General features: G+C 50.6%; 1 pseudogene; it reads right to left on the minus strand.

Moving 5' to 3' along the window:
• Positions 1 to 5,797: 5,797 nt before the first annotated feature.
• LOC149448917 (uncharacterized) lies at positions 5,798 to 7,483 on the minus strand (annotated as a pseudogene).
• Positions 7,484 to 7,960: the final 477 nt, after the last annotated feature.

The following is a 7,960-nucleotide window of genomic DNA, read 5'->3' on the forward strand; positions in this document are numbered from 1 at the left end:
AAGAGTTCTGGGACTAGTGGCAGAGGATATCTATTCTTCACCGTGATATTATTTAATTCCCGGTAGTCCACACATGGATGGAGGGAGTGATCCTTCTTTTCTACAAAGAAGATTCCTGCCCCTGCTGGTGAGGTAGAAGGGCGGATGAACCCCTTTTTGAGATTATCCTGAATGTAGTCCTTTAATGCCTCCAACTCACGTTCTGATAGCGGAAAGATTTGACCAAAAGGAATCTCAGCTCAAGGTAGAAGTTCGATCGGGCAGACGTAGGGCCTGTGAGGTGAAAGGCTGTCTGCACCACGTTTACTGAAGACATCTAAGAAGTCGTGGTATGCTGCTGGAACCAGTTGGCCTACTTCGGTATCACTTTCTATGCACAACAGGGGCCCGGATGGGGCAGGACCTTGGGGAAAGCAGTGCTCATGGCAATAGGACGACTGAAAATCCACTTCACCAGATACCCAATTTACACTGGGGTTGCGGACCTGCAACCAAGGGATCCCCAAGATGACTGGAAACAGAGGTGATGCGATAACATCCAGGCATAATAGTTCCTTGTGACCAGATGGAGATATTATCACAGGGAGTGGGATCGTTTCCTGTGTGACTGCCCCAGATTTGATGTTGGATCCGTCGGCCAGATATACTGTCAGTCTCTGAGTTTTGGCTTTTAAGGGTATGTGGTGTGTGCTGAGCGAAGGTTGCATCGATAAAACAACTGCAGGCCCCAGAATCAAGGATAGCGGGTACTGGCAAGGTTCTTCCCGAAAGCTGGAATGAGATGGAGATAGTGAGATGAGCAGGATTGACAGTGGGTATTTTAGCAGGCAGGGTGGTCAGAGACTTACGCGATTTTGCAGGGCAGTTCCGTACATAGTGGCCTGGTTCTCCACAACAGAGCCATAGGTTGCTCTGTCGGCGGCATTGCCGTTCCTCTGGAGTGAGTGTGGTTCGTAGCAACCCTATTTGCATGGGCTCAGATCCGTCAGAGTTGGGTGTGGCAGGGCTGGTTGATGCCATGCTTGTTGGAGGTGGTACCCTGGGCAGCATTCATGTTGGGCGGACTTGGCCTGCGGATCTTTCCAACCTTCGTTCCCTGAGTCGGCCGTCAATTTGGATAGCCAGATTGATAAGTTCCTCCAATGTATTAGGTATTCTGACTCGAGCTAACTCATCTTTCAGGGGTTCGGCAAGGCCTAAGTGAAACTGATATCGTAGGGCAGCGTCGTTCCAGTTGGTATCAGCGCTCCAGCGCCAGAACTTGTTTACATAGTCCTCAGCTACCCTGCGACCCTGCTGGAGAGAGTGTAGTGTGGCTTCCGCAGACGCAGATCGCTGGGGATCATCATAAAGCTGTGCCATAGCTTCAAAGCTTTAAGGAGGACAGTTTGGCATCTTCCTTCTCCAGCAAATGGTGGGCCCATGCTTGCGGTTCGCCCTGGAGAAGTGAGATCACAAATCCCACCTTGGTTGCCTCTAGGGAAAAGGTGTGGGGTTGCAACGCAAAATAAAGTTCACAGGCATTGCGGAAGGCCCTGAATTTGTGGCGGTGGCCAGAAAATCTTTCGGGTGTAGGTACCCTAGGCTCAGGGGGCAACATCATCACAATAGGGTTTGCCATGGCTCCTGGAGCGGGTGTCGCTGTGGTGCTAGCAGAGGATGCAGGTGCAGATAGGGCCTGGAACCGGTCCTCCAGTTGTACCCCTCTTGTAGGCCCTTGACGGCTTGTGTTAGTGCCGCAATATGCTGGCAGATTTCTTCCAGAGGAGAGGCCCCTCTCTCAGGCTCCGACATGGCCTTCTGATACTGTCACGTACCTGGTTGGGGAGCCTGACGTGGAGAGAAGGCGTCCTCTTATGACTCCCGCTCGGAGCCCCTGATAGTGGGAACAGAGGGTGCAGAGCCAGGAGTGGCACGAGTGCTGGGTGGATCTGGAGCTGGCGGCAGGTAGCTGAAGACCCAAAAGATCTGGATGCAGGCCAGGTGCGGATGCAGGAACATAGGTGCAGCAGCAGGCAGGTATGGCGGCAATCAGGATGCAGATTAGGACTAGACACCGGAGCGTGGATGCGGTGGCAGACAGGTATGGCAGTGACCAAGATGCAGGCCAGGTGCAGGACCGTGGGTGCCGCGGCAGGTAGGTATGGCAGGATGCAAGCCAGATGCAGGATCGTGGGTGCAGCGGCAGGTAAGTATAGCACACGTCAGGATGCAAGCCAGATGCAGGACCGTGGGTGCAGCGGCAGGTAATTATGGCACACGTCAGGATGCAAGCCAGATGAAGGACTGTGGGTGCAGCGGCAGGTAATTATGGCACACGTGAGGAAGTAAGCCAGATGCAGGACCGTGGGTGCAGCGGCAGGTAAGTATGGCAGCCATCAGGATGCAAGCCAGGTGCAGGTAAGTGGATGCAGCAGAGTCAGACAAGCCGGGTCAGTATTAAGCGGGCAGATCAAGTACAAGGGAGCAGGCAAGTGGATGGTCTGGGATAGCCGAGGTCGGTGCAGGCGGAGTTCTTTCTTAGTAAGGGTCAGATCAGAATATAAGCAACAGGATCAGGTAATAATGCAGGGACGTTGTAGACCAGAATGCATTGATTGTATTGAAGGTTTAAATAGCCCGCCTAGCGGTGACGCGGACTCTACTGCACATGTGCGCACTTCTGCGCATGCTCGCCCGCAGGTTCCCGCACCTGCGCACTCACACCGCCGTGACCAGAAGGGATCTGTCGCCGTCGCATGGCTGCACGGCGACAGAGTCCCTGACAGACTGCTTAGAGATACCCCTAAAGGGTAGCCCTAAAAGATAGTGTAGCAGGTCTAGGGGTAGGGTAACATTGAGTACTTGCTCCAAGACCATTTTAACCATAGCCCAGTAACCCGCAATCTGTGGAAAAAAACAGAAAATGTGAGCCAAGGTGCCTACTCCTTCCATGCACCTCCAGCACTTATCAGACAGATTCGGGTTGATCGCATGAAGCACTACAGGGGTCTTGTACCAATGCATCAATATTTTATATAAATTTTCTTTGTATACAACACAACGAGAGGTTTTAGCAACAGACTCTCAAATCACCTGCCAACATTTTAAAGATTGAACATCGAAGTTCGTCCTCCCATCTCTTCATATATCTCTTCATATAACGGTGGGGGTTATCAATAAGAGAACCTTTATTGAAAAGTAGTTTATATAAAGAGGTGATAAGATGTTGTTGGGAAGGACCTTTAACAGCTATCTTCTTGAAATCTGTGGGGCGATCTATTGTTAAAGAGGAATGTTGAAAGTGCGAATTAGGTTTTTCTCCATTCAGCAGAGAGGAGTAAAATTCCAATAGGGCAGGGCCTACATCTGCAATAAATTGCTTAAAATATGTGTAAGAAAACCCGTCTGGGCCCGGCGCAGACCTTGCATTTTAGTACAAAGTGAACTTTAAACATTTATTTAGGGGGAGTGTTATATTGATTGTAGTTTAGGCTGAGCAGGTGGTCTGTGCGGTATTTTGTGTACAAAATGTAAAATGTTTTAACATTGTAAAACTTTTTTTAAGTAAGTATTTTGCTTTACATTATTTTGCTTCATTTGGTAGGTAATGCCGGTTACCCATTTGCCACGGTTCCTGAGCACTGTCTTGTCTAGCTTCATCTCTGGCTATCAGTCACCCTCCAGGAACACCCTTCTCCTTGTTATTGCAGACATTGTACACTATCATACATGACTGTTGGACTTGCAGAATCCCGAGGCTAATACTTACCTACCCCCCTTAAAACACCACCACCCCTTCAAAACCTTTCCCCCCAAATAAACACGCAACTCACTTTTTGGTGTAAAACCGGCCATAGCAACCATTTATTTAACATAACTCAACATAAATATCTTACAGTAACTCAATTGATACCTGACAGTAAATTACCACCCGGGTCCAAGGTCTCTGAAGGCACCATTACTCCCATCACCAACTCGGCTGTATCTACTACCCAATGAAAGGCCCCCAGCCGCTACTACACCGCCTCGGGGACAATACTACCGTTACTTAACCCAGATACAGCCAAATGAACTCCCACATTACCAACATGACCTTTTATTGGGAAGGGACACCCATACCTATGATGGGCCCAACCCATAATTCCTCAACTTGTCACACCACCACCGCCTTCAAAGACCCATCGACCCCTGCCACAGCACACGAGTGTGAACCCTTACACTCGTGTAGCCCGCCACACACGTAATCCACGTTGGATACCATCCTGCAGGCCCAAGGACCACAGGTCAATCCCAACTGCATCAAGATGCACCCCATCCGAACGCAAATACCACCAGGACTCCTCCTCCAGCTCCCTATGACAGACTGCTAGGCCACCATTCCTCACCACAAAACGCGCCACCTCCTTATTCACCTTAACCCGAGCCTTATTAAGTTTTTCGACGGAACGGGCCATACGCCAATAAGCTCGGGCCACTATGTCCGACCATACCAGCACTGTGTCCGGGAAAAAAGACTGAATCCTCAAAAAGTCAAACTTGATATCTCGGATAACCTCCCGCATGGAGCGCAACCCGAGATCATTACCCCCCGCATGCAATACCAAAACATCTGGAGGCCGGTCTAAAAGGGAATAGTGATGAATTTCCGGGACCACCCTGGACCACAACATTCCCGGCACTCCAAGCCAACGAAGTCTCGCCTCCCCCTCTCAAATCCCAGTTGCCGACCCTCTGGACGAACATCCGCCCTCTTAGCCCCCCAAAAAACATACGAATGGTCCATACCAAGCAGCCTTCGGAACCTGCAAAGAAACACACAAAAAGAAGGGAGGAGGTAGAACCTACACCACAAAGGCCCCCACAAAACAAACAAAAACACAAAGTTAACAAAATACAAGTACCACAGAGACCAACACAACACCAAAAGTTTTTTTTTTTTTTGTATCACAAGAGCTGAGGACGCACATATAACTTGAACCTATCCGAATCCCAACGCCCAATCCGACGAACCACTTGATCACCTAACCCCCAGCGGGCGGCCTCCGTAGCCGCCCCAATGCGAAACGAATGAGACGAGTAATGTTCCACACCCAACCCGGCAGACTGCAAACACCATTTAAACACCGCCCCAAATTGGAAACGAGACAGAGCCATCCCATTCATATGCAGAAAGAAAACCCCAGGAAGGTCAGGTCTCACCTCGAGAAATTCCCTATCCGCCCGTACCGGACAAATCCGAGAACTCGGAATCTCAGCCAATTCCACCAAGGTACCCCGACCCAAACGGTTCGTTTTCGACTTGCGCAGAAAAATACGCAACCCACTACCCAGCAAGACCACCTCATCTACGGCCAAACCACCCTCGCCCCACTTATTCCGACTAACCAACTCCCCAACCCTAAAGGCCCCAAAAAATGCCAACACAAAAGCCGCTCGGAACAAAATCGCCTCATACAACGAGGAACAAATACAATCCAACTGGCCAACCACCACTTGAAGAACCTCAAAAGAAACCGGCCGTCTAGAATCAGGAATGGAACGGCCTTTTCTGTACCCCCGCATAGCCTGCCGAACAAGGAAATCCTTTGTCACGTCACGACCCCCGCCAGTTTTAAACGGAAAGCCAACCCCGCCAGCTTATGAGACATCAAAGTTGCGGAAACACCCCTTTCAAAATTCCTACCAATGAAATAAAGCAGGAGGCATAGGGCATCATCCACCCCTAAACCACCCCCCACCTCACTCACCAGCTCCAGCCATTCCTGCCACACCTTCTCATAGAAAACCCAAGTGGACGCACAAACTGATGTCTGAATCAAGGCCGCTGAAGAGGCAAGGCAATGCTCCACAAGTAAACCGGACAATCGATACCGCGCTGCTCCGCTTCTGGTGCCAACCGACGGAATCGGTCCCACTGAAAACGAGATAGAGCATCAGAAACGGAGTTATCCACACCCGGAACATGAACAGCCGAAATAAAACAATTGAGACTTAAACAGTCCAAAACCAACCGCTGCAACATACGAACCACAGGCCTAGACGTGGCCGAAACACGGTTAATGGCATGAACCACACTCAAATTATCACAATGAAAACGATCCGTTTATTCCGGAAAACAGCACCCCACAAAGAAACAGCTAAAATGATTGGGAAAAGCTCCAGTAAGGTCAGATTGCGCAACAGACCCACCTCCCGCCATTGCAAAGGCCATGAACCCGCACACCACTGACCCTGAAAATAGGCCTTAAAACCGGCCGAGTCCGCCGCATCCGTAAAGAGTTCCAAATCAAAATTGGACACGACCCCATCCAACCAAAGTGATCTTCCATTATAGGAATCGAGAAACGACCTCCATACCCCCAAATCATCCCGTAGCTCACCTCGCAGCCGAACCCTGTGATGCGGGGCCGCCACACCAGCCGTGGCAGCCGCCAAACGCCTGGAAAATATACGCCCCATGGGCATGATGCGGCAAGCAAAATTTAACTTGCCTAGTAACGACTGCAATTCCCGAAGCCGAATCTTCCTGCACTGACCCACCGAACTCACCAACCCCCGGAGCTCCTCCAATTTATCCTGAGGCAAACGACATTCCATGGCCTCCGTATCGACAATAATTCCCAAAAAGCACAATTCCGTTGTCGGACCCACCGTCTTATCTGAAGCCAAAGGAACGCCAAAATGCTCGAACACATGTTCCACTGTGCTCAGTAGCGACGCACAGATGGAACTACCCGGAGGGCCAATACACAAAAAATCATCCAAATAATGGATGACAGATGCGAGCCCAGAAACATCCCTAACCGCCCATTCAAGAAAAGAACTAAAAGTCTCAAATAGAGAACAAGAAATGGCGCAGCCCATAGGCAAGCAACGATCAACAAATATGCACCCCTCCCATTTGCAACCCAGCAATCGGAGACAACTAGGATGCACCGGCAAAAGGCGAAACGCCGCCTCAATATCAGTTTTTGCCAACAGGGCACCCCGACCAAACCGCCGCACCCATGAAATCGCCGCGTCGAAAGAAGTGTAGGAAACAGAACACAAACCTGGGTCAATCGCATCATTGACCGAACCCCCCCGCGGATGAGACAGATGATGAATGAGTCTATATTTATTAGGCTCTTTCTTGGGAACAACACCCAGTGGCGAAATTACCAAATTAGGCATAGGGGGATCCACAAACAGGCCAGCCATGCGGCCCAAGGACACCTCCTTGTCAATTTTTGCCCTGATAACCTCCGGATGCAACCGCGCCGACCTCAAATTATCCGCCGCTGGAGGAACTACCACAAAATAGACAGGGGATCAAAAAACCTTCCGAAAAACCCCGCCGCAACAGGGTCGCCGCCGCCTGATCAGGGTACCGCTTTAAAAATGGCAACATCCTTCCTACCCTCACTGGCGACATCCCTTTTTCCAGTGTCACCACCTCTCCCCCTCCCTTGCTTAAAACACCGGGACAATGGATGGGCCCCCCCACAACCCGAGCACTCATGACGGAATCGGCAGCCGGATCCAAACTTGCACAATCCCTCATTAAACTGCCAGCAGTAGCCCTTTCTAAGCATGGCCGGCTGCGCAACCGTAGCTGCACTTCCGGCCCCCCCCTGAAAGGGATGAGCTGTGGTCCTCACGGGAGTCATGAGCTTCATCCACAGCCCGATATCCTTATGGTCCCACCGCAAAGATGGCCTAACCGCCATACGCTGACGAAACTGCTCGTCATAACGTAACCACGCGATGCCCCCATAAACCCTCTGAGCTTCCCCTATGGCATCCAAGTAACAAAAAAGTGGGGAACAATGCTCAGGTGACTTCTCTCCAATAACGCTTGCCAGAATGGCAAACGCCTGAAGCCAATTAGAGAACGAGCGGGGAATCAAACGATATCGCCGTTTTTCTTCCTACTCCCTCTTACTCTCATCCGGCCGAACTTTATCTAAGTTGAATTTCTCCAACGGCAATAAAGAAA

The sequence above is a fragment of the Staurois parvus genome, unplaced genomic scaffold (genome assembly GCF_062004578.1).
Source record: "Staurois parvus isolate SC_StPar_1 unplaced genomic scaffold, SC_StPar_1.0 ptg000648l, whole genome shotgun sequence".
Classification (NCBI taxonomy): domain Eukaryota; kingdom Metazoa; phylum Chordata; class Amphibia; order Anura; family Ranidae; genus Staurois; species Staurois parvus.